The sequence below is a fragment of the Dermochelys coriacea genome, chromosome 8 (genome assembly GCF_009764565.3).
Source record: "Dermochelys coriacea isolate rDerCor1 chromosome 8, rDerCor1.pri.v4, whole genome shotgun sequence".
NCBI classification, from domain to species: Eukaryota; Metazoa; Chordata; order Testudines; family Dermochelyidae; genus Dermochelys; species Dermochelys coriacea.
In genome coordinates, this window is record NC_050075.1 from 61,582,251 (window position 1) to 61,609,328 (window position 27,078).

Sequence of the window (27,078 nt, forward strand, 5' to 3'; positions counted from 1 at the left end):
AAGCTAGCACTTAGTTTACTAGTGTGTCACCCTGCACAGGGTGTTTCTCTTCAGGATCGGGCATTTATTTAGGTTTTCTAGTAGCAGGAGAGGATTGGGAGATTCATTTTTGCAGGAGTACAGAAATATAAATTTTACGAGTTTAGCCTGGCAGTCCTGAAGAAGCCCAGATAATGTCTTCATTGCCTACCCTCTATTTGGGTTTCTGTTGGGGAGGGCAACTTTACTCACCAGGTGTCAGCTAGCATCACCCACTTTTTGAGGAGGGATTATTTTGTTATTGCCCCTTCCTAGTGCAGCCTATGCTCTGTTTTCTCCATTTAGCACTGATGGATGCTGAGTAGATGGATGTCTTCTTTGAGCTATCCAGGGAGACTTCTAGACTTTTTTTTTCCCAGCAAGGCTGCAGCTGTGCACAATGACTTTATATTGTTCCATCCAATATACATGTAAGCAGAGTCAGGCTGAGCTCCACCCTGACATTTGGTGGTGAGTTGTGGCAAGTTGTGGAAGAAAACTTCAGGGGCTGATCTCATTTGCATAGGCACACCCACCCCGCCTAGCATGAGCCCATAGCTGCCCAAATGGTCACTTTGGCTGCTGTGGGATCCCCAGTTTCTCTGTTGTTGGGACAGGAAGAATAAATTGTTATCCTGATTATGTGAATCAAGGATAGTGGAACTGTACTTGGCCTTTTGTTATGATGGAGGGACTCGCCATCAACTAAGTAGCACTCTCTAGACAAGGGACATGGGTTCCAAAACTCAGTAAATTGAGAGAGGCTGGGGGACAGGTATTAATACTGGTGGTATGGGCTCCCTGGTGAGGGCCTTACATGCTAATTGCACTGCCTCCTCTCTCCACTGTTGAATATCAGAGCTAATTTTGATTCTATTAGGAGTCTAGTTACAGGCTACTGAGCTAAATTCACTTTGGACCAATGGTGCACCAGCACTAAGGCTCCCCTACTACAAGCTGAAATCACAAAAGAGCTAAACTTACTAAGAGCTGAAATCACTGAATGTTGTGTTAAGTAGTGGGTAGGGGGCCTGAAGATGTATTGCGGAGCAGTTTGCGGGACAGCTGGAGCAGCTCATTGGGGCGGCTGGCACAGCAGAGCAATTCATGGGACGGCAAGTAGAGTGGAGCAGAGCTGAGCCCCATGGAGAGGTGGGGAAATTTGCTTTTGGACTACGTAAGGTGCCCCTTAAACCCCGTCCCCCCATCTCCACCGAGGTTGGGAGGTAAAACTACAGATAAACTTTCAAACTCTCTGGCACTGCACTGACCAGGGGCAGAGACTTTTGGGTTGTGGGACTTTGGGTGACTTTGGGTTGCTGGACTCAAGAACCAAAGGGAAAAGACACACCCCAATTTGCTTGGGGTGGGTTTTTTGCTCATGGGTTGTATTATGAATCCTGTTGGTGGTGTTTCCCCAACATAATGCCACACTGTTTCTGTCTGCTCTTCCCACCATAGCCAAAGTCAAAATTTGAACAGGGGCACAAGGAAGACTACCTTAATCCCTTTTCCTCCCTGGCACAGCCATGTAAGAGCTGTGACAATCTAGCCATTTGTCAAACTTGAAAGGCTTTTAAATAAACCTATTTCTCAGGTTAAGAAGAACAGTGAATAGGGTAAATAATATAGATGTAATCACTGAAGATAATTAGCATTCTATAACAATGGACAAAGTATTAGAGGTGGGTCACACAGTCAGGGAAAATAGAACAAACTTCAGTATAAGAGGGCAAGTTAACAAGGCACAAAAGCATAGTAAATTTGCTCGCCATGTGTATTTACTCAAGCTCAGGCTGGTTCTACCTTTTTAAAATATAAGTGGCAGAGTTAAAATAATCCTTCTTGACTGACAGAAAATGTTTCTATTTCTATATTTTCCAGAAACTGCACAAACCTGCAGTTTAATAAGCATTCCTTGATTAAACTCTGTTTGTGGTTATGCCAGGCTAGACTGAGCAGAAAAAAGACATAAATCTGATAATGGCTTCTCATGTTTGAGATAATTTAATTTGGTCCCAGTGTGTGATTCAGTAAGGCTGAATCTTCCAGTATAAATATATTTCTAATTACACGTTTGAGAATGCTAAGCAGAATCTGTTGACCTTCTTGTCAGAGCCTTCAAGTTACCATACTATTTAGCATTCCACACTTAAAATATGGACCACCCAAGTCACAGATCCCTGGGATAAAAGTCTTGCAGTTTATGTAGGTAAAGTATGTTGTCTCAGTACATATTTAATTTATTGACTGTCTCCAGTCTGTATAACTGGGAAAATGGGGAAGATGCTAAATTATAGCTATAGAATCTTCATTATATGCAATGTTATCATTTTAAGCAGCTCACCCTGTAATTGATTTTTATAAATTGTTTGTGGAGCTGAATTTAATTTAATTCTTGGTAGGTTTTTTAATTAAAAATATTTGATATGTTGTAACGGTGCAGGCGCTCATGCATTCTAACGTATTTCCCTGGCAACAACAGCTCTGCTGAAAGACAAATGCCAAGTAGTCCCTCTGCTCCTTCAGGTCTAACCTCAGATATTGTCAATTGCCTGCTCCCTTACTTAATCCATACCTTTCCTCATTTTACATTGATCCTGTGGCTGGGAGAGGAGGCAGCCTCCTTTAAGAGTTTAGTGCCATTCCATTCGGCTAGTAGGCTTTAAGTATCATGTCAATGAGGCTGATAACTCTATGCTCTGAGCTAGATTTCACTTTGGCTTGTAATAACAAAAAAAATGCTTCATGTAGAAAGCCCTATGGACTGGTTGGAAGTCTGGTCTATTTTCTTTCTCCCCTGCTCATGTTTTGGAAGATTCCTAGTCTCTCATCCCAGTTCTCCCTTGGCTTTCAGAGAGACAAGGGAGGATGTGAGGTTGCATGGCAGTTCTTGTTCTATCATCATAAAGGTCCTGTCCTGTAAGTGGAAAATTTGAAGAGAAAACTATAACACTTTTGCTTTTGTTGGAAATTAAAAAAAAAATTCCATCAGCTAGCAAAGTGAGATGAAATTTTTAAAATAATGACAGTGTGGCAGGAATAAACCCTGCACAGGAGCCAAGTTTCATCGCAACTTTTAGGCAAGTGAATTTGTTTTGTAAACTTTATGTCCAAATATGAACCTGTAACAGCATCCTCTGCCTGCCCCTCTTCCTGGGGCCCGCTGATTGCCCCAGTAAAGCTCAGAGAGACTTCCTGTTAGACAGAACCCGTGGCTTTATTTACACACACACAGTTCTCACACCACCAGTGTTGAGCTGTTTACAGGGTTAGTTCCCTCTTTGGCTAGCAGTCAGCGTTCTTCCGGCAGCTCCCCTTCATACAGGCTCCCAGCTCTTTAAAACTGCTGGCTTGTCAGGCCCCCAGGTGGAGGCAATCCTCAGGCCAGGCATCATACCTGTTACACCAGCCCCAATTTATTTCTCTTGATTGGAGCTGGCTGAGCAGGGGCTAATTAGGTGCTTTTGCAGCAGCACCCTGCTACAGACCCCTTAGTTGAACTAACGAGCAGTTTCTCCATGAGAACGCCTATAACCTTTTTGGCTTAAATAAGCTCAGCCATGTGAGTGTGAGGTTCACAATTGGACTTTGTATATGCACCTAAAGTGTGGTGATATTAGAGTAATTCATCATAAATTATCCTGCTGATTTACAAATTTTGACTTTGATGGCCCCAAATGTTTGATTTCAAGGTTGTATAGATAACTTAAAGGCAAGTGGAACAGAAGTTCTTGCTGTTTTGTGTGTGAAATAGAGTTCTGCCTCATGGATCTTAACTTGAGTTAACTAACAAGGTAAAATCAGAGGCACTGGGGGTACCCCTCGACCCCCACTCTGCTCCAGGTCCTGCCCCCACCCTGCCCCTTCCAGCCCTGTTCCATCCTCTTCTCCAAGTGTGCCCCACCCTCATTCTACCTCTTTCTGCCCCGCTCTTCCCCAGCACCTCCTGCTCATCACTGAACAGCTGATCAGCGTGGGCAGGAAACATTGGGGAGGGATGGGGAGAAGTTAATTGGTGGAGCTGCCGGTGGGTGCTGAGTACCCACTATTTTTTTCCCTGGGTGCTCCAGCCCTGGAGCACTATGGAGTTAGTCGATGGGTAAAATCGTAGTGAACACAAGGCAGTTTTTAGTTTTCACATGAGCTAGCAGCTCCAGTTAAATGCTAATGGAGGAGTCCTAGATTTGCCCTGGACCTGCCAAATCATATTAAGAATACACCTTTTTCCTACTGAAGACAATACATAGTGTCTAAAACCTGCTCATCTGAATAGAAGTTAAGGTTGAAACTTGTACAGTTACTTAAGTTTTAGTAACTGGAGAATTAGAGAGAGAGACAGAATCACTCCTGTATCCGTTACAAATGGTATTTGCACTGCTTTAGAACTGTGTGGATTCTTCTGGAAACAAGTTTTCAGTGTTTACCTTTAGGCAGTTTTGCACCTGAGATGACATTCGACGTAATCTCTGGGCAATTGTGGTGGTTATCTCCTCTCGCATGTGCACATATACAAAAAGCCACCTTTGCTCAGTAACTCAGTTTGTCTCACTCACTTGGGGTGGGGGGCCACTGGGGTTGTTTCTGAGCAGCTGCAGAAAGGCAGAGACAGAGAATTTCTCACTGTACTTCTCAGTTACACAGTGGTGGCTCTCGGTGAGGCAATGATGAGGAAATAAGGAGGGAAGAACCCCCTATAACCTCTCTTCAGTAATGAGTCTCCAAGTCAAGACTAGACAAGGTGAAAAGGCAGTGGAGATGAGAACTGGAATTTCCTAGTTTTGAATAAAAAGAACAAGTAATAATTGTGGTATCTTAGAGACTAACAAATTTATTTGGGCATAAGCTTTCATGGGCTATGACCCATTTCATCAGATGCATGGAGTGAAAATACAGTAGGCAGTGGTAAATATATAGCACATGAAAAGATGGGAGTTGCCTTACCAAGTGGGGGGGGGGGGGAGAGGGTCGATGCTAATGAGGCCAATTCAGTCAAGGTGCTAGAACTACAAAAAAGTAATTTGTCCTCTGTTGATATTCACCCCTTCTTGTCAACTGTTGGAAATAGGCCACATCCACCTTGATTGAATTGGCCTCGTTAGCATTGATCCCCCCCCCCACACATGTGGTAAGGCAACTCCCATCTTTTCATGTGCTGTATATTTATACCTGCCTACTGTATTTACACTCCATGCATTTGATGAAGTGGGTCATAGCTCACCAAAGCATATGCCCAAATAAATTTTAGTCTCTAATGTGCCACAAGAACTCCTTGTTCTTTTTGCTGATACAGACTAACACGGCTACAACTCTGAAACCTAATTTTGAATGTTTTTCTTTTCAATTTTTTTAAGCTTCAGTATACTCAAAAAATTGCTATCCTTAAGTAGCAGATGTAATATTTTTTTTCTTAACCATAACTTCATTTTAACAAAGATTTTTTTGGGGGGTGGATTTTATCTATAATAAGTGTGTTATGATGTGTGCACACAAACTGTGTGAGAAATGCATCCCCTCTTGTTGTGTTTTTTTAAATATGTGCTCCCATGTATTACAGTCACTTTAATTTTTTGTCTCCTGGTTAGGTTTGTTGACAGACATGTGACTATCATCCTGAGGTTGTTAGAACTCTCTTAGGCCTCTTTTATTTACTAACACCATTGGTCCATTTTAGCTTCAGGAAAACTGAAGCAATTACAACATTAACTTTTAACAGCATAATAAACCTGTAATGGCACAGTCAATAATAGCACTTACACATAGTAAATAATCTAGGGATGTTTTTCAGTTAAGTAAAATTGCGTAAAGCAAGCTCTGATCCATTAATCTTAAATAATAAAAAACTCCCAATCAACAAAAACAAAACATCCCTCCCCAGTGAAAAGTTGAGTACAGATTGCTACAAAACTAGAACTATACACCACCACATTAATTTTAATCCTTAGAAAATTAAGTTAAATCTTTATCTAACAGAATACTTTTTTTCTGCTACAATATTGGAATGACGCTATTTTATCTTCTTTTAAAAATCTTTTTCATTCTGTAATTGTGATGATAATTGCTAGAAATAGTCAGGAATGGAATCACTGATGCCCCCACACTTACCTTTAGAAACACAGCACCAGGGCTGGCCTTACCATGGGGCAAACACCGCCTCAGGTGTCAGACTGTAGGGGTGGGGGCGCCACTAGGACCCAGAGTGCAGAAAATTTTGTCTGCTGCTGGTGCATATGTATTCTCTCTGCTCTAGATGCACAGAGATGGTGGCGTGCTGGGCTGGAGGAAGGAGGGCACTAGAGACATAACAGGCAGGCAGGAGAAAAGGTGAGAGGGAATAACAGAGAGCAGCAGGACCTGCAGGGGGAGAGAGAGAGAGGAGGAGGAGCCTCTTATGTACCTCTCTGGCACCCCCAGGGGCCTGGACTGATTAACATCAGCTTCTCATGGAGCTTCCTGTTCCCTGCTGCTTCCCTGGACCCACTTGAGGAGAACAGACAGTCAACCCCTTAAAATGCTGGTTTCAGAGTAACAGCCGTGTTAGTCTGTATTCGCAAAAAAGAAAAGGAGTACTTGTGGCACTTTAGAGACTAACAAATTTATTTGAGCATAAGATGCTGGTATCTTCCCTCCCCTCAGGCCCTGCTACCAGCCTGCTTATTTGTCCCCTTCAATTGAGTGTTGAGAGCCATTATAGCTGGCACAGAACAGTAGTCATGAGTGAAAGAAGAAATCGCCCCTCTGGGGCAGCATTCAGAAAAAGAAAGAAAACAAAGGAAGCTTTTCTATCGAAGCAGGACTGAGCTCTCCTGATACAGACACAAAAATGTTCACGGTGAGCCTTCCGGCCCCAGTGAGGATGTGAATGGTGAGGAGATGCCTAATCTTCCAGTTAGAGTGCAGGTGACCTGGCAGCTAGTGCAGCATCCATATCTCCGTCTCAAATGGATGTAACCATGCACGTTCCTGAAGAAAAGTGTAGATCAGAGAAGAGTGTGGTGGAGGCGCAAGAAACAGCTGCTGCTGAGTTGATTTCCTTAAGTCTAGATGATCCAGGACTGTGGACCCACTTGAGCAGTAGCCTGGGGGACTTCCTTGTACTCATGGGACACAGCAAGTGAAAAACTTCATGTTCCACAAAGACAATGAAAATAGAAGTTTCTATCCAACTGACGTGAAATCCCAAACAGTGACAAAGTGGAGAGGCCATTGTTTATGTACTCAAAAACCCAGAATGCTGAATACTGTTTTGGTTGCAAACTCTTCCAGTCTAATATTCCAGCCTGTCATAAATATAAAGGAAAGGGTAACCACCTTTCTGTATGCAGTGCTATAAAATCCCTCCTGGACAGAGGCAACATCCTGTTACCTGTAAAGGGTTAAGAAGCTCAGCTAACCTGGCTGGCACCTGACCCAAAGGACCAATAAGGGGACAAGATACTTTCAAATCTTGTGGGGTGGGGGTGGGGAAGGCTTTTATTTGTGCTCTTTGTTTATGTGGTTGTTCTCTCTTGGGACTGAGAGAGGCCGGGCAAGGCAGATTAGTTTATCTTTGGTTTTATGTGAATTTTCCCTGTGTTAGGAGGGAAGTTTATTCCTGTTTTCTGTAACTATAAGGTTTTGCCCAGAGGTGGATCCTCTGTGTTTTGAATCTGAATACCCTGTAAAGTATTTTCCATCCTGATTTTACAGAGATGATTTTTACTTTTTTTTTTTTTAAATAAAATCCTTCTTTTAAGAACCTGACTGATTTTTCCATTGTTCCAAGATCCAGGGGTTTGGGTCTTTGATGATTTTGTAACTAATTGGTTAGGATATTATTCTCAAGCCTCCCCAGGAAAGGGGGTGTATCGGGCTTGGGGGGGGGATATTTTGGGGGAAAATGTCTCCAAGTGGCCTTTTTTCCCCATTCTTTGTTTAAAATGCTTGGTGGTGGCAGCATACTGTTCAAGGACAAGGCAAAGTTTGTACCTTTTGGGAAGTTTTTAACCTAAACTGGTAAAAATAAGCTTAAGGGGTCTTTCATGCGGGTCCCCACATCTGTACCCTAGAGTTCAGAGTGGGGAAGGAACCCTGAAACAGCCACATTGTGTTCTACAGGACTGGAGGACTGGAAACGTCTGGCTAGAAATATCGCATGCCATGAGAACCTAGTGAAAATATCCCTGCAATGGTGACTGTCAGAGAGTATTTTCTAGAATGTATTGACATTGATGATACTACAGCAGCTGGTACGACAAATGTGCTTCTTAAAAAGCTGGAAGATAGAGGAATTGTGATAGCTGACATGAGAGGTCAGGGCTACGATAATGGTGCCAACATGAGAGGAAAGAACAGAGGAGTGCAGACACTGATCCGAGAGTTAAACCCTAGAGCTGTTGTTTTTTGTATTTGTTTTTTTTGTGTGTGTTTTGTTCCATGCAGTTCTCATTCATTGGACTTGGTGGTCAGTGATGCAGCATCAGTTTCTATTGAGGCTGCTGAATTTTTTTAATGCAATTCAAAGCATCTATGTATTTTTCTCTGCATCAACTCATCAATGGCAAATTTCGAAGCAACATCTGGGAACATCCTCTCTGACACTGAAACCACTGAGTGCCACATGATGGGAAGGTCGAGTGGAGGCGATAAAGCTTATCAAACACCAAATTGGGAAGATAGATGATGCCAAAGTTGCCATTATGGAGGATAATGCTATGACAGGAACTGTTCATGGGAGACCAATGGCAGAGGGAAATGGAATTACCAGAAACATACATAACTTCCAATTTCTGTGTGGCTTAGTGTTGTGGCATGACGTACTGTTTGAAATAAATGTTGTAAGCAAGAGACTCCAAGGTGTTGACCTTGATATATCTGGAGCAATGGAACAACTGGACAAAGAAAAATCGTCTTACCAGTCTTACCGTCTTACCAGTCAGATGAGGGATTTCAAAACATTCTGAAGAGTGCATAGAAGTTGGCAGAGGAACTTCACACTGAAGCTATTTTCCCACCCATTCAAGAATACAAGAGTCACCGAAGTAGAAGACAATTTTATTATGAGGCACAGGATAGTCCCATAAGAGAGCCCCAAAAAACAATTCAAAGTTGAATTCTTTAACCAGATTCTAGATTGTGCAGTACAGTCAGTTGAATGTTTCATTCAGCTCAAGGAACTCAGCAGTATATTTGGGATGTTGTATGATATTCCAAAACTTCTCACTATACCTGAAGAAGACCTACACGAGCAATTCAGGGCACTAGAGATAGTGACACATGATGACATGCGTGATATTGATGCGAGTGATTTAGGTGATGATCTGAAAGCCCTTTCAAGATACATTTCAGCAGGATCAACTCCAAAGGCTTTTCTGGAATATATGCACACACAAATGCTTTTGTTGCTCTGCGCATACTTCTAACACTTCCTGTAACAGTTCCCAGTGGAGAACGCAGCTTTTCCAAGCTGAAGTTAATAAAAACACATCTATGCTCCACAATGACACAGGAGAGGCTGGTTGGCCTTGCAACCATCTCAATAGAGCATGAGCTGGCCCAGACTGTGGACCTTCAGCAGGAAGCAGATCAAATCTTTGCAACCAAGAAGGTATGGAAAGCACTACTTTGATTATTCAAACAGATAAAAATGCCAGTGTTTACTATGCAGACAAGAAAAGTTACATTTGCTGTTCAGGCATTTGAAAGTTAAGTGTTACTTAAAATTTTTGAACAAGGCATTTTAAGTTGTTAGTTCTCCTTTATTGAGGTAGGTAGCAGGGCAGTACCATGAGAGGAGTAGAACAGGAAGAAAGTAGAATTGAGACCTTTCAAAGTTTTGGCCCAAGCAAGGCGCGGAGGGGGCCATCATTTGAGCTCCCCGCCTCGGGTGCCAAAATGTTGTAGGCTGGTGCTGCACAATAGATATGTAGTAATTTCTTGGAGGCAAGTTTACTAACTTATGAAGCCTAGATATTTCTCTCATACAATCATATTTATTTTTAAAACCTTGTTTAGTTCACAAAATTGCTTTATCAAACTGTATAAGCATTGTTCTGTTTTGGTATGGCAATCTATTCTCGTGTCCTGTATTTTAAATGGCGAAAACCAGATGCTTGAAAAGATATTTCACCCCATTGCATGCCTAACTGAATGTTACTTTTAACATAGGGTTTATTTTTCATAACTCCTGAAAGTGAGCATGTTATGTCCTGAGGTCTGAGAATATGAAGGTTAGTACTTCTTGTAATTTTAGCTTGGTTAACCAGGTTGTGTTCTTATTCATATAATGACTATATAAATAAAACCTTTCTACTATATTCCTTCAAAACATATAGTAATCCATACTCTATCTCCAAGGCTTGTAGTCAGCAACAACTTTGATGAATGAACAGGTTGTCCTTTTGGAGTTCATCAGTGGCATTCGTTTTGTTTTCTGATAGTTAAGTATTATGGGCTGAATTCTGCCTTATATAAAAGAATATTTCTGACCTGGAGAACAGCAAAACAGTTGACTTCCTTCAGAAATGTAGCCTGACTGTTAAACTCGTCTTGTTTTTAAAACCGAACTAGTGTATTAGACAGTTGGAGCGGTAAGAGCTTGTCTACATAGTGGGGTAATGTATTTTATGGGGTGTGACTTCTAAAGTGAACTAATGTGTTGCATATTAATTGGCCATGTAGACCCTGTTCGTGTGCACTAAAAGTTCTGTAGTGCACTTTAACAGTGTTTCAAACAGCACTACTTTAAAGTCCACCATTAGGGTTTAGACAGATCAATTAACATGAAACACATTAGTGTGCTTTAGAAATGACACCCCGACCATGTAGACAAGTCCTAAAGTAAAATAAGTTTATCCTAAAATATGCCTCAGTCACCTTTAAAACACTACACCAGGGTTTATGTGTAGTATGGGCACAATTGTAGCATCAGGGAGTCTAGCTACAGCAAACAAGATTGCTGAAGGGTCAATGGAACCTGTAATTCAGCCACTCCAGATGGCCAGGTCCAGTTTATTATTTACAGATCAGGGTGTTGCCAAGGCAGCTCATTTTGAGGGTACTGTTGTTAGTATTCTGTTGTTTAAAATGGCTTTTCATTACAGCTAAGAAAGAATACCTCTCTAAGGGAAGACTAATGGTCTTTGTGGTGAACATATTGGGCTATTAGAAGATCTGGGTTCAATTCCTGGCCCTGTCACAAACTTCCTTTTTGACCTTGGCCAAGTCATTTTAATCTCTCTGCCTCAGTTCCCTCACATGAAAAAAATGGGGACAATAATATTTTATTTTTCCCACCCTTTCTCCATCTCTCTAGTTAGATTGCAGACTCTTGAGGGTGGAGACTGTCTTTTGCTGTGTTTTGTATAGAGGCTAACACCTTGGGGCACTGATTTTGGCTGGCAGGTTCTAAGTGCTACTGTCATACAAGGAATAATTACTTTTAAATATTAGATTTAAATGCTTATGAAAATAAGTATCTGACTGTGCTTGCCTATATTCTTTCTTGCTCTTGCTAATATTATGCAAGCATTCTGCACAGCTCTGCACATTTCTATTCCTGATTACAACTTCCCATTTTTATGTAACGAGGGATGACATAACTAATTAGTTATGTCAAAGTGCAAGTTATTTTTGTCAATGCAGACTCAAATGTCTCAATTGGTGCATTGACCCTGACTCCTCCCCGCTTGCCCCTGCTCCTGGTTTAAGAAACTTCTGTTGACTATTAATTTAACTTCTCCAGGAACCACACATGTCAGAGCTAGGCACATCTCCTAGTATATTTCCTAACCCAAATGGAATTAGACAAATGGGACCAGGGGCTGTTCACAACTTCCTTTTCACAGTCCACACTTGAGAACTCCAAACTCACCTTCTTCCTGGGTTAGATTTTTATTAATGCAGAAATTAACAATAATAAAACAAAGTTCAGCTCAAGTCTTCCACTGATTCGATTGATTCTGGGGTTTGCATCTCAGGATTGCTTAGCCTACGCTCTGCTGCTTCTCTCTCTGGAGAGAGACTTGACTTTCTTACGTATGGTCAGGATAAAAAGCCACCTGCTTCAGTGAGTCAGCATAAATTCTTTAACATTCCCCAGTAAGATCTAGGCCTGCTAGTAGGGTGTTTCAGGCAAACGCCACCACCCTGTTCTAGATGGTCACACACTGCATCTTGGGCCTTACTCACTTGGGTGACCTACTATAATTCTGTAAGCATGTTTGAACTTACCCTGACTAAAGCAAGTGTTTTTCAATAGTGTGAAATAATTTGTCCGATCTCAGGACTTTAAAATGTTGACTAGATTGTATTTGACTTCAGCACAGTAAAAGATGGACATGGAGAAAACATTAGTTTATGGAAGACTGGTAGGAACTCTGAAGAACTTAGAAATATGTTGTCCCCTTCTCAAAATAGCTGACCTTTTATTGAATTGTGTTGGCATTCTTGGACACTAATGCACCTAATGAGAGCATATTTGCCATTTTACTTGACATCTAGGTTAGGAACAAAACTAGAACATCAGCAGATATAGTAAAGGTTATGATAATGGCTACAGCCACTCTGCCTAATAACTGCAGTGTGTGTTCTTTTGACTGCTGTTAGGTAAAACAAGCCAAAAAAGGAAACTCACTGCATTAAAGCATTTACAAGGTATAGGAAAAAGCTGAGTGTGTTTTATGTTTAGAAACACAACTGAAATAGCCTTACTGAGTAGTGTTTGAGCAAAAAGAAAAGGAGTACTTGTGGCACCTTAGAGACTGTCTCTAAGGAGCCACAAGTACTCCTTTTCTTTTTGCGAATACAGACTAACACGGCTGCTACTCTGAAACCTGTGTTTGAGCAGTTGATGACAAGGTTCAGAGGTGATCCAAATGTGAGAATTTAACAATTACTCAACTCACTTCTCTTTTTGTATCATTGAAAAGCAATAGTCACTAGAAACAGCAATACTAGTATTTGGCATTTCACTTCAAAGTGCTGTACAGACACAAAACAAATATGAATATGTTCAAATTCAGAGCTACATTGAACTCTTAACTCTATTAAGATAAATCCTTGTCCATGTACAACTGATGTCAGTTCCAGGGTCACTAAGACATTATCCAGGCTCTGGGCCTCACACAGCAACCAAGATGGTGTCAAACTAGGTCCAGCTGCCAACCCAGCTGCTATTTTCAAAACTAATATGCCTTTGTTCTGCCCTGGATCAGAAGCATGTAATGCATTATGGGCTTGGTCTGCCTCTAACTCAGAAAATGTGTCTTAATGTCTCACTTGTTCCAGTAGACACAATCAGTTTCCTGAGACCTCGCTATAGATTAGGAATGCCAACAAATCTTTATTGAGTCATTACTAAGGAGATGGTGTAAAAAACAAACTAACCATAAGTAATGGGCATAGAAAGAAAATAGGAATAGCCTGTGGATGAGAAAAGGAACATTAAGCAATGGGGAAGGAGGATCAGAGTTTAGAGGGGGAGTGTGAAAGGGGGAATAAGTTGAGAGGGAAAAGATAGGAAAAAGAGATGAAAGCACACACAAGATATAGGTAAACCAGAATTTGAGGGCTAAACCAAATAGCAGAATCTCATGCAATCCACTCATCATTATTTTTGGATCAGTATTCCTAGAGACATAGAGATTAAAGCCAGAAGGGACCACTGGATCATCTAGTCCAGTGGTTCCCAAACTTGTTCCGCTGCTTGTGCAGGGAAAGCCCCTGCTGGGCCGGGCAGGATTGTTTACCTGCTGTGTCCACAGGTTCGGCCGATCGTGGCTCCCATTGGCTGCGGTTTGCTGCTCCAGGCCAATGGGAGCTGCTGGAAGCGGCTCGGGCCTCTGCTCTAGTCTGACCTGTGTATCTCAGTTTCCCCCTCTCCCCACTAGCCAGCACCCACACACTAACCCCAGTAATGGAAATGAGACTCACAGGAGGCTAGATTATTATGCCTCTGGCAGAGAATAGGCAAGACTGAGGTGCACCATTGCTTGAGGCCCCTGCCATGGCAGGGAAATGTTTAAATGAGCCATATGCAGATAATCCTGGCAAATGACCCTCACCCACATGCTGCAGAGGAAGGCAAACTCCACCCCCAAGATCACTGCCAATCTGACCCAGGGAAAATTCCTTCCCGATCCCATGTAGCAGGATCAATTAGATCCTGAGCATGTGAGCAAGAACTAGCCAGCCAACCACGAGAGAGGGAGAATGCTCAGAGCTCTGGGCCACCCTGCCCAATATCCCATTTCTTGCCATAGCTATCTCTGATGCTTCAGGGGAAGGAGATTAAAAAACCCTTCCAGAAAACAGTGGGGAGGGAGGAGATCCCTTCCTGACCCCCGCTGGTGGCCAGCTGAAACTGTGAAGCATGCATGATATTTAGGAACATAAGACATAAACTAGAGGTGAGCCCCAGGGTTGTTGAGCCCTGCCCCCACCATCACACAATGTAGCCGGGCATACATCACACCTCAATCATACAATCACACTCATAAATTTGTCCAGCATTCTCTTAATACTAAATAAATTGGTTGCCCCAAGAGTTCCTATTGGGAGGCTGTTCCAGAACCTTATCCCTCTGATGGTTAGAAACCTTCTTCTAATTGCCAGCCTGAATTTCTTCACTGTCAATTTATATCCATTTTTCCTTGTGCCAGCATTGCCCTTTATCTTAAACAGCTCTTCACCCTCCCTTTTATTTGCACCCCCCATGTATTTATAGAGAGCAATCATATACCCTTTCAGCCTTCTTTTTGAGAGACTAAACAAGTCAGGTTCTTCTAGTCTCTTCTCATAAAATAAGCCCTCCATTCCTCTGATCACCCTACTAGCTTTTCTCTGCTCCTGTTGTAGTTTAAATTCATCTTTCTGGAACATGGGTGATCAGAATTGTACGCAGTATTCCAAGTGAGGTCTTACCAGTGCCTTGTACAGTGGCATTAACACTTCTCTATTTCTACTGGAAATACCTTGCCTAATGCATCCTAGGATAGCATTTGCCTTTTTCATAGCTGCATCACGCTGGTGGCTCATAGTCATTCTGTGATATGCTCACGCAGACAGATCTCTCGCCTCCTCTGTTGCTTACAGTGGATGAGCCCCAGATGTGGTAGACATTTTTATTACTAGACCCTAAGAGTATGACTATTGAATTTTGATGCCTCCCAACTTTGCACCATAAGCTAATTCATTAGCACACTCCTACTTTTTGTCCCAAGGTCATTAATAAAATGATTGTGTAAGATTGGTCCCAAGATTAATCCTTGAAGAACTCCACTAGTAATCTCTCACCAGTCTGATAATTCACCTTTCAGCACAACCCATTGCCTTCTCCACTTTAGCCAATTCTGAATCCATCTTACAGTGCTTGTACTGATCCCCATCTTTTTAATCTTTCCTCATGAAAGCTGTTCCATATATCCTTGATAATCTTTGTTGTCCTTCCTTGAACATTTTCCAGTTCCACTATAACTTTTTTGAGATGGTGTTACCAAAACTGGACACGCTACTCAAAGTGCACACCATGTACACCAAAGTGCACACACTACTGCACACCATAGATTTATATAGATTTAACAGATTAAACAGATCAAAGTACTGATACATTTGTTGTTTTTGTTAGCAGCCATTTTTAATCTCAGCAGAACTAGTATGAGGATGTGTTGAAGTGAGTCAGTCACCAAAGGTTTGAAAAATAGAAAAGATTGAAATCAGAGCGGTGATCAAGAATCTCCATAAGGAGGGTTTGACCCTCAAGGAAATCCATAAGGACATAGTGGCAACAATGGGGGATGATGCTCCTTCATATGCCATAGGATAAAACTTGGCTGCTAACTTAAGCAACTGAGAATCAGCACTGAGGATGGAGCCACGGTCAGGATTTTCCAGAGAGGCCACCTCACAAGAACAAGTTGATGCAGTTCACACGATGGTGATGAATGAGAGATGATCAACAGTCAGCCATACAGCTGAAATGATAGGCATCAGCAATGGGTCAGTGCACATCAGCCTCAATGAAGACTTGGGCCAGAGAAGATGGGTGCCCAGAAAGTTAAGTGCTGATCAGAAGAAAGAGCAATTTGACATTTCCAGGGAACTTCCAGGGGGAGGGTTCAAGCAAACCCCCCAAAAATCCATGAGCAGAATTGTGACTTAAGATGAGACATGGGCTGACTACTTTGATCCTGAGACCAAATAGCAGAGCATGCACTGGAAGTACACACGGTCTCCACCTCCCAAGAAATCCAAGAAGATGGCATCAGTTGTCAGGACGTGGCCACAGTTTTTGGCACAGGAAAGGAATGGGTGATCATGACTCCCTATGTCTCAAGAGGCGAGACCATGAATAGGGGGTACTATGCTAATGAACTGCTTCACTTGCGAGAAGCCATAAAGAACAAGTGCTCAACTCAGCTTTTACAGGAGAGCTGCTTCTCCAGGACAATGCTTCACCTCACACATCTCGGGTTACAGTGACCACAGCAACCAAATGTGACTTTCAACTGCTTCCCATACAGCCTATCCACCAGATTTGGCTCCCTCAGACTTCTACCTGTTCTCTAGGTTGAAAGAAGATCTGCGTGGGAAGAGTTTCAAGGGTGATAATGAGGAGATCACAGTAGTAAAGTAGTTTCTGGATATGCAGGAAAAGAACTTCTACAAGATGGACATATCCAAACTGCAGCTGCACTGGACCAAGTGCACTGGTGTTAAAGGGGGATGATAATGAACAGGGATCAGCAACCTTTGGCATGTGGCCCGCCAAGGTAAGCCCCCGGTGGGCCGGTGTGGTTTGTTTACCTGCCATGTTCGCAGGTTCTGTTGATCACAACTCCCACTGGCCGCGGTTCGCCGCTCCAGGCCAATGGGGCTGCGGGAAGTGGCGCTGGCCAAGGGATGTGGTATTTCTTGTGGTATTCCATTATACTTTATTACATCTTCTAGCTGATTTTCTTGCTTCCATGAATTGAAACCAGACCTGAAGACTTCACAAGTCTCTCTTAACTTTCTCCCCGCATGTCCTAATTTAAAGCCTTTCTTATCAATAGCTCTAGCCTTAATCACAAAAAATTAATACTGCATTCATCAGTTAAGAAGTCTTCTTTCTGTAGATGCCTTCCAATAGCTGATCCCTAAACCTTCCTCCTAGCACCAATCCTGAACCATCTGTTGATCTTCATTACGTTGTGACACCTGCACCTGCCTTCTCTAGGGAGTGGAAGTATTCCACAGGGAGTCACCTGAGCTTCCACTTCTTTAAGTATCTTACCCAGCTGGGGATAGTTGTGTTTGATCTATTCCCCTGGAAATCTAGCAGTGTCATTTGTCCCAGCATGCAGCATAATTGGTGGATTTCTCCCTCACTCCCATCAGGATCCTCTTCTGCTTCATGTCTGCATCTCATATACTTGCTCCTGGCAGAGAGCACACTCTTCTGTTCCCTGGATCTGGTGTGCTCTGACAGGCCTGTTGATTCTTCTGAGTATGGAAGCCTGAATCACATAGACCTGTCTCTTCCTGGTATTGGTATGAATCTGTTTTATGCTTGCGTGTTCTCTCTCTCTCTCCCCTATATATCATCCCCACTTTTCCTTAAGCTCCTATTCCTGGCTATCTCCATCATCTCTTCTTTTCTTCTTCAGTTCAGGGACTGGCCTCCTTTCTTTTCTTCCTCATAATCCCTTCTTCTGTCTGTTTCTCCTCCTCATTCCCCTGTGCAGCAAATCTTTTACTCAATTCGATTTCACCACCACTAGCTAGCTGGTATCTTCCTCCGCCTTGTCCTTGTGGTCACATTCTTCCATCAATCACCCTCCTCTTCTGGCAGTCCTCCCTCTAGGATCTTTTGTTTGGCAGGTGTCTGCAAATCATGAGTTGTCTGTACCACCTTCTCTCTTTTGGCATTACACCTTCAAATCGTCATCTGGATTCCATCATTGTCTCCAGCTGCATTTCTAATCCTGGAATCTACTCTGCCATGAGCTCTATCAGATGAAATTTCAGGCATAAGTAGCTTCCAGCAGATACCCCTTCAAGGATGAAGTTCATCCTAAACTTCTGCATCTGGCCATCTTCTTTCTCTCCTCTTGTCCTCGGGTCACTTCTATTGCTGCCTCCGTAGCCATCATTGTCTTCTCTTTCTAGACACTATTTATACTCCCATAGAAACTCTCCTGTTAGCTGCCAGCTGTTTGTTGCACTCGTGCATGCTAATGACTGGCTTTTACACCTACCCCAACTAGGTCTGTGCCCCCACCCCCCCATTAAGGGTTAACAGCAAGCACTGAATCAAATAATTCCAGAACAGAACACAAAATTGCCACTTTTCTCTCAGGCCAAACTCCCACAGAAACTTGGCCGTTAGCTGCTAGCTGTTGACTGGAAATATGGCAAAAAAGGTACCATCACCCACTACAGGTAGCTAAAGTGTTGGACAGCAAAATATCAACCCAAATCTTTGAAAAGGCATAGAACAGTTTTAGGATCCTGTTTGTACCATGTATTAAAATAAAATAAAAACAGGTATAATTGCAAATATGCTCTCAGTAGGTGTATTAGTAGCTCTCGATGTTTTCTGCATTCCAGAAGCCACCAGAACCCTTCAAGAGCAACAACATATGTAGCAAGTCCACATATGATATGTTGCATATAGTTAATAAATCCATTTAGACCCCGTTATGCCCATGCAGTTCCTTCATGTTACACAAGTATACAAAGAGTAAAGGACATAACAATAATCCTATGGCTACAGTGAATACTTTTGTTTTGTTTGTTCTCCATTCACCCACAAAGCATTATTCTTGCGTGGCTGCATAATGATCTCTGGTTTGTGCTTAGGAATGGTCCCTAGCTCTGCCTCCATTGTGTGACTACATTATGCAAAGGAGACCCCTCCTGTTCATGCACGGGTTGCATGATCACTTACCAATGAAGGTTCAAAGTTCATCTTAGCTATGAGTGGTGTAGGGGAATGTGCCTTAGTTGAAATTCACATGCTAGGAGCTGACTTGGGTCTAAAATGATTTATGCAGGTCTATTTTGCAAAGTTTGCAATACAATGTCAGTGACATGTGGTCTGAGCACTTCAACTCCCAACTCAAAACTTCTCCTCTGGAACTTCTGAAATGCATCCAAGCCTGATCAGTATTTTTTGAGATGTTTATGAAACAAAAAAGTATTAACATTAGTTGAGAAAGAGGTCAATATATCCATCAAATAGGACAGGCGCTTGCAGAATTCCCCTCCAGAATAGGTACCTCCTTGTTTTGCACAGTACTTTACCAGCAAATCTAAGAAAATAAGTTTGAGCTGCAAAAATCATTCCTGTCTTTAAAATAAAAAGCTAGGTTCATTGTAAATAATTCTTCTGCTTTATGAGGCCTCCTGCTTTTCTTCCCAGCACTACACTAGTTACCTTTTCAGTCCGATAATAAAAGTTGATTGATTAATTAGTGCAAATGTATGATGATGAGCACCAGAAGAAATAAACATAAAACACAACGGGTTTATAACTAATCAATAATTATGTACTGTGTTCTGTTTTTCACTATGCAGGGCATGTCTAAATGGCATCATTATCATGAAAATCAAATTATACCACAGCTGTGTTAAGTATGGAGACAGATTAAAGCTTCAGTCGTGTTCATTTTAGTTCCTATTTAAGTCATGCTTTTGTGCCATTTCTTAGAAATAGGAAAAAAAACCCGTCTTTTTGAGTTTCAATTAATATTGGTTACAAAAAATTTCCTATTCTAGTAGCTTCCTCAAGGTCTTTCACAGGTGTCTGAGACAAGCTCTGCATTCCTTGACTGTATTACTGTGAAGCATGGAAGATAAAACACAGACTTTATTGATATATATCCCTGCATTTGGATTTAATCTGTGCCTGAAAATATTTTGACCTAAATTACAAAATATATTGCCGTTTCACAAGAGGCAGCTGCAACCAGTTCATTCTGAACTATGTAAATTTGACTTCATGTAATATGGAATGGGTAAAATTATTTATGACCCATTGAGTCACAAGTTCTTGCTTTGGACTGAAAAGAAGACTATAGATTTGTATTCTTGTTTTACTCCACTGTTCCTTCTCCCCCTACCTCTCAACCCCAGGCAGTGACAGAGAGGAGTATGTAGTCCCACTAATCTGATGAATTAAAATACTACTAGGATTAAATGTCTCAACTAGGTTCTTTTGGGCACATACTTGTATTTGTAAGTAAAGTTAGAGATGGGTTCTGACCAAAACTGTGAGTGCAACATTTTGGGAATGTTTGTATGTTTGAAATCCAAGCCTTGTTCTGGACTTGAATTTTACAAATGGCCTGTAATTTTATAATGGCTGGCTGAGCCAAAACACTATGGGCAGGTCTATGCTATCATTTAAATCAATCTAACTTGCATTGCTCCGTGGCGTGAAAAGGTTCCCCTCACTCCAGTGATGCAAGTTTTGAACTGTTCACACTGATGCTATGTTGGCAGGAGAGCGTCTCCCACCAACATAGCTTCCACTTCTTGCTAAGGTGGAGTAATTATGCCGACAGGAAAGCTCTCTCCTGTCGGCATAGTGCGTCTTCACCAGACGTGTTTCAGCGGCACATCTGCATCAGTGCAGCTGCGCAGATGTAGCACTGTAGTGTAGAATTGCCCTAAAATATAAAACTCAGAAGACCTTAATAAACACCTTTTAACCTCTTCTCTTCACATCAACAGTCTGTGGTGGTTTGTGTGGTTGACTATACTATCCGTCAAGATGAAATGTGCAAACAAGAAAGGGCTCTACTCATTTGTCAACTGATCGTCAACAAATATATTAAGCATGATATTTCAAAGATATAACTGTAAATAGTCTTTTTCTCTGCTGCTGAGAAACAATTGTTTGACTAATAATACAGTCAGAAGATTTTATTTGTTCAGTGGAGCCTAATGTTAACTGTTGAAAACAGTTTACAATTTCTGTGACAATAAACCATTTGCTTAGATCGTTAATGCTGAAAAGAATCAATAACCCAAGCAAACTAACTACCATCTTGCCAAAAAATGCTTGCCTTTAGAAGTAATATTTCCAAACTGCCTTAAAAATGGCTGTTAAAGCTATAATTCTTTATCTAATGAGTGACTTTTCAGAGTAATGAGGTAATGAGGTAAGACCATTGCACTGTTCAATACCTACTTACAGACCATGCTGTTTCAGACCAGAATTGAAATTTATCAAGGCCTGTCTAGTTGGCAAAATCATTGGGAAGCAATGAATTATCAAAGAGCTTTCCAGCCACACAGGGCAGGGAATTGCTACTGATAATACATGTTGCTAATGTTTTCCAGCAAAACAGACATTCTGAAAAACAGTAATGGTTCTAATGTTTTCAAGTGGCATAAAAGCAGGGCAAAAAAAACTTAAACGTGTAGGACCAAATTATCTGCTCTCCATTGGCTTCAAAGGCTCACAGAGAATTTGGCCCTTTCTTTGGTTTGCACTTGCACTTTGGTTTAGCATTTGCACAATCTTGGCCAGATCCTGGTTCCACCGAAGTAAGAGAAAATGTTGACATCAATGGAAGTATGACTGGGACCTCCTTTAGTTAAATAATTGTACAAAGGGTACTGTAGTCTGGCATCTGCTAGAGCACCAGAGAAGGGGAGAGTATTGCATTTCCTTCCAGTAAAAGTTTGTATTAAGTTTTTTTTTATCTCATTTAAAAGTGGTTGAATTATTGTATTATGCAGAGGTGCAAGTATTGAGAGAGGGAATAGGTAGATAAGCAGAGGACCTCAGACTCCAGGACTGTCTAGCTGGCAGAATTCCTCTGGGTGACATCCACTCACTCCTTGAACTGCATCATGGAGCAGTGAGTGCTGTCTGGGGTTGTCTGATCAGTGTCGCCATCTGGTTATCTCATTTTAAACCTTTGAGTCCACTCCTGTTCCTGTTTTTTTTTCCTTTTTCTTTTTGTCCCACACAATACATTGTTTTCTGGGCTTAATAGCTCCTTCAGTTCTGTTCTATTCAGGTTCTTATACTACGCTCATCACCATAATATCTGAGCATCTTCCAGTAGTGAGTTATGGAACATCACTAATATCAGTCATGTGTTTGTTTTCTCATCCTCTCCTTGTTTTTGGAGGAAAAATGTGTGCAGGGCAGTATTTTATTTTGGAATTTTTCTAGACAGATGTACATTGCAATATGTTTGTCAAAGAAGGCATGGTCACCAAAATGTACCTTTCACTTGGAGCAAAAGGTGGTGAGGTTTCTGATGGTCCTTATTTCCTGTGGGAGTTTATTTAACAATTTTAAGCTGGTCCCCAAGAAAACTCTGGCCCCTCTGGATCTCTTGTTTTATACATTTGACCCTGACTTCCATTCCTCTGTGTGTGTGTGTGTGTGTGTGTGTGTGTGTGTGTGTGTGTGTGTGGTTCCCCCTCTTCACTTGATTTTGAGACTGTGTGGCTCCTCCTTTGTTTGAGGGCATTGGCCTTTTGTCCCTGGTGGGATTAGGCCCACTGTTCATGGAATCTAAATAAATAGGCTTCCAGAGTTCAACTGGGCAGTGTCCACTAACTCCTTGGATTCCTTCTTGGAGCATAGTCTGGGGTTCTCTGCTTAGGGTTTCTTTCTGGATCCCTCATTTTGATTCTGGATCTGTACCCCCATCTTTTTGTTGTCATTCTTTGCGTCCTATAATCAGTTATGTTCTTTGGCCTGTCCCTCATCTGAGGACGCAGGCCTTTCATTGCTTTGGTGGGCTCTGCCTTCCAATCCCAGGATTTAAATAGGCTGGTACCTTTCAGGAGCCTAACAAAGTTAAATTCATTTTTTTAAATTATTGTGTTTTTTAATAATAAAGGAATGAAGATAGCACCTAATAGAAAACATAAGTACATTAAAATATTCTTGAAATTTTTTGCTAGCTTAGTCAATTTAAATAATGTTACTTAATTTAAGAAATAAATCATGTGAAGAAAGGGGGGGGGGGGAAAACCTTGCTACCCTAGTAATTATGCTTAAGTAATGGAGGTAATTTCAGCATAGAATTACTTATATTAGTAAACTGTCATGTAATTCATTACACATAACTGTTTGACATAATTGAATTAGCAATATCTTACTGAAAGCAAACAAATGTTTTTGGGTTTGAACAATTTTTGATAGGAGAATTGAGGATAGTGAATTGAAGAGAAGAGAACTATGAGATGCCACCAGTTTAGGGCTTGGTTCTGCAAGATGCACTGCACAGCCAGATGCCGAAGGTGCTGTGTGTGAACATAAGGGTCTGCCTTAATAGAACTCATAGATTTAAGGCTAGAAGGGACCGATTTCTTAATCTCATCTAACTTGCATAACATGCTGTGTCATTTTGGGATCTGCCTAGCCAGTAAGTAGTTTGGTCACTATCTGCCTTGCAACCCCAAGTGTCTTGTGGCTGTGCAGGTTTGGTTCAGAGCTCTGACCCCAACAACCTGACAGCAGACTACAAGGCTTACCCTGGTGTTGCCCAATTTGGCTACTCCTTGCAGGCCTACCGTAGTACTCTTCCAGCCCTCAAATTCGCTCCAAAATCATCCTACTGCAGGGGCCAGTCCCTCTCGCTGGACTCTCTCAGAGAAAGTGTTAGGGTTTCTTTCTTTATGAAGACCATAAAACACTCCATTGTGTTAGCTTTCTAGAAGTACATACTTTACTGAATTTACACAGTCCTGATGATTTATAATGAAAGCCAAACAAGTTTATTAACAAAAGAGCATGAATTAGGTCATACCAAGTAAAGGAAATAAAGGTAGAGATGGTTACAAGCAAATAAAAGTGAAAACACTCACCCAAAAGTCTAAAACTTAATCTAGCAAGATACGGTCTTTGTTCAAGATGGTTTCTCTGTCTCCTTTCAAGCTTTTGCTGGCCAGGAACCATCAGGGATATCAAATGACTTGTTTTGTCTTCTAAGGTGAAGGATAAAGATGGAATCGCTCTATCTACCTGAGGGATGTCTTTTAACTTACAAATCAGGAAGGCTCCTGGGGATTCTCAGTCTCTTGTGTCTCTCTGGGGTGCAGGAGCAGGTTAATTCTCTCTCTTGAGTTGAGGATCAGGATAATCCCTACTGGTTTAGTCTGATGGCATTGTTTACTTGAATTTACATATTAGGAGTAAACCCCCATTCTTTTATCTAGGACAGGCCTGTTTATCACTTTTACCTGGTCTTAAACATGTTTCAGTAACATTATACAGAGAGAATTAATAACTTCACATTTACAATGTGATTTACAATGATATTCATTACCAGCATGTTACTAGCTTTCATATGATACCTCACAAGGCATATTTTGTACAACTATCATTGCAGCAGTGTGTAGGGTGTCAATACAGGGATGCCTAGGTTCATACATGTGCCACAGGATTTCACTCAGTGATTTCTGCAGGATTAGGGCCTTAGAATGCAGTCAAATGTGGCAGCCATTTTGAACTCCACTGCACCTCCTCTAGCAGATATACATGTGGGTGCAAAGATCACAGTGTGTTAATGGCAAATGACAAAAACAAACAAAATATATGAGGACAAGGCTAGCAGTACTTGTCTTGGAGAAAATGGGCTGGGCAGGCTAACGAGCACTGTGCCAGGAGAGCAGCACATGTAAGAGATGCATGTTTTATTAAACACTTATTTTTCATACTTTAAATGAAGCAATAATTCTAGTTATTTGTAGGTAATTTATTTGAAATTAGAGATGTAAACATAACCATGAACGTATTTACTTTAAATGCTTGTCTAATTTATTGCAAAGCAAAAACAAATTTACTTGCAGAGAAGTGACAAGTTCCACACTTAAATTAAGTAATTCAATTATCCTAATTAGTAATAGTTTTACTTAACGGTTAGGAGATGGCAGAGCTAAATAAAACTACTTAATGGTGGCTGAGATAGACAAATGTGGAACCAGAGATATTGTAGTTCTCCAAATTTTGGGGTGGTCAGGCACCATCAATATTAGAGATGAGCTGGGTTTGAATTACCTGCTCATTCCAGCTCCCTGCTGATAATGTTCCTGTCACCTTGATTTGTGTGTTTTAATTTTATGTGATTAGGCTGGAATTTTCAAAGGAGCTTAAGGGAATTAGGTGACAAACTCCCATTGAAATGAGTCTAAATCCCTTAGGCTACTCTGAAAATCTCAGCCTTAATGCTTGTGAAAGGTACCAGGAGACTGAAGCAGAACAGAAAGACAGCGACAGTGCAGGGTTCTTCAATCCTAAACTGGGGCAACCATTTCTGAGAAAGAGAGAGAAGTAAGATCAGTTTCCATGAACTTTCAGCCCTTGGTGCTTCTCCTGAGACTTCCAATGAAATGTGGACACCTGTTCACTGAGAACTGGACTTAGACCAACAAGTTTGTTCACATAGGCCACTGAACAGCCATCACATGGTAATTTTTGTTCACCATTGACCTGAGTTGGATTTGAACCAGTGATCAAGAGTTTAAAGTTTAACTGATTTTATGTATATTTATCTTCATGCATACAGTGCACCTATTCTCTGACTTCAGGTGTACAAAGAGAGACGTGAGCAGATTCCTTTTCAGGACTGGATCTTAAGTGACTCGAAACAGAAAACAGCAAAACTGACTGTACCACAAAGTGCATAAACAAACAGAGTAAATAGAAAAAAATCTTTAATCGCTTTCATTTGAAGTATTTTGGGTGTTACTAATAACAGCGTAGATACACTTTTACTCCATATGTGCTTTTTGAGTTGATGACAACCTTTTGAGAGTGTTTTTGGGGGAGACCCACTGCACACTTTCCTGTTTTGTCCTTCAGGTCTGACTTTCTCTTTTTTGCTTAAAGTCCCATATGGGGGCTTAATCCATTCTCCTTTCTGTATGTGACACTTCTAGGAGAAAAATATTCTCCCTAAAAGCGCTGACTTTCATCCTGTATTTGTCATAATCTCTCTTGGCCCCAATCTTTCCCTCTTTTGAGTGGGCTTCCTGATGAGATTCTTCTTGCAGCATGTGTTCTGAATGACATCATTAGTGATGGAGTGATCTCTTCTAAACTTGATGCTTCATTTCAGCAGCACAGTTAAGAGTTCATGCTTGCACAAATGTACCTGTCCTGCTGGCTCTCAGACTGAAATTTCCACATTCCCTTCAGAGCAAACCTAACCGACACGTTACTACTCTGTATGAATGATAAGCTAGCCTGCTGGTTAGCATAAAGTGTGTAGGCCAAATCCACAGCTGTCAAGATAATTCATATTATATTCATTGTTTTGACCACCGAGAGAAGTCGATGCCATTTCACTCCAACTGAAAATCTGGCCCTTTGAGCATTGAGGGGATTTTGAGTAAGTCTTTGCTGGCCTGACATATTATTTTACTCCTTAAGTAGGTCCCATTGAAGACTATGGTGTTACTTGAAGAGTTAGGTTCTAACCAATATCAGTAAGGGTATCAGAATATGCTCCTTTAATATTATGTAAAAAAAACCCCAAACAGACTGTTGCTACATAGAAACAGAGCGGATTGTTCGGTTTCTTCATTTTATTTTTCAGGGCCTGAATTGACCTGTTAGTTGATCTGAGATTTTAAAGGGATACTCAACACTACAATCATACCTTAAGGGTCTGATCCAAACCCCATTCAGTTCAATGGAAAAACTCCCATTCTTTTGAATGGCTTCAGGTTGAGCCCATGTAATCTCTCATAGTTTGAACTCCTTTAAGGTGTGCATATCTCATTATGATCTTGTCTTTTGGAATGTGGTGTTCTATTTATGCTGATTATCAATGACATTTTAATGGGAATGTGGGTGGCAGAGTGGATTATAGAACCAGCCTTTCACCTCTGGAGAGCTGAGTTAAATCCTATGTACAGTTTATTGATCCTATGCAATCTTTTATAAAAGGGCTAACTAAATAATACATGTTTGCACCATGAAGCTGCAACCTTGGATTGCTTTCATGAGAAAAGGGAATCCCTGTAGCACCAGTAGGAGCCTGGAAATTTAAAAAGAAGCTTATAAAGTTTCTTATAAAGCCAATGAGACTCTCCTATCCCAGGGTGGGCTGGTCTTTGGGGGGT

The 27,078-nt window shown here is 41.4% G+C and overlaps 1 long non-coding RNA gene across 1 annotated transcript; it reads right to left on the reverse strand.

Annotated features, from left to right (window-relative positions):
• Positions 1 to 1,940: 1,940 nt before the first annotated feature.
• On the reverse strand, positions 1,941 to 21,781 carry LOC122455557. Its single transcript, XR_006273820.1, has 3 exons — positions 21,771 to 21,781; positions 20,186 to 20,191; positions 1,941 to 2,938 (listed from the first exon to the last, which is right to left on the reverse strand). It is a non-coding gene; the product is annotated as an uncharacterized LOC122455557 (long non-coding RNA).
• Positions 21,782 to 27,078: the final 5,297 nt, after the last annotated feature.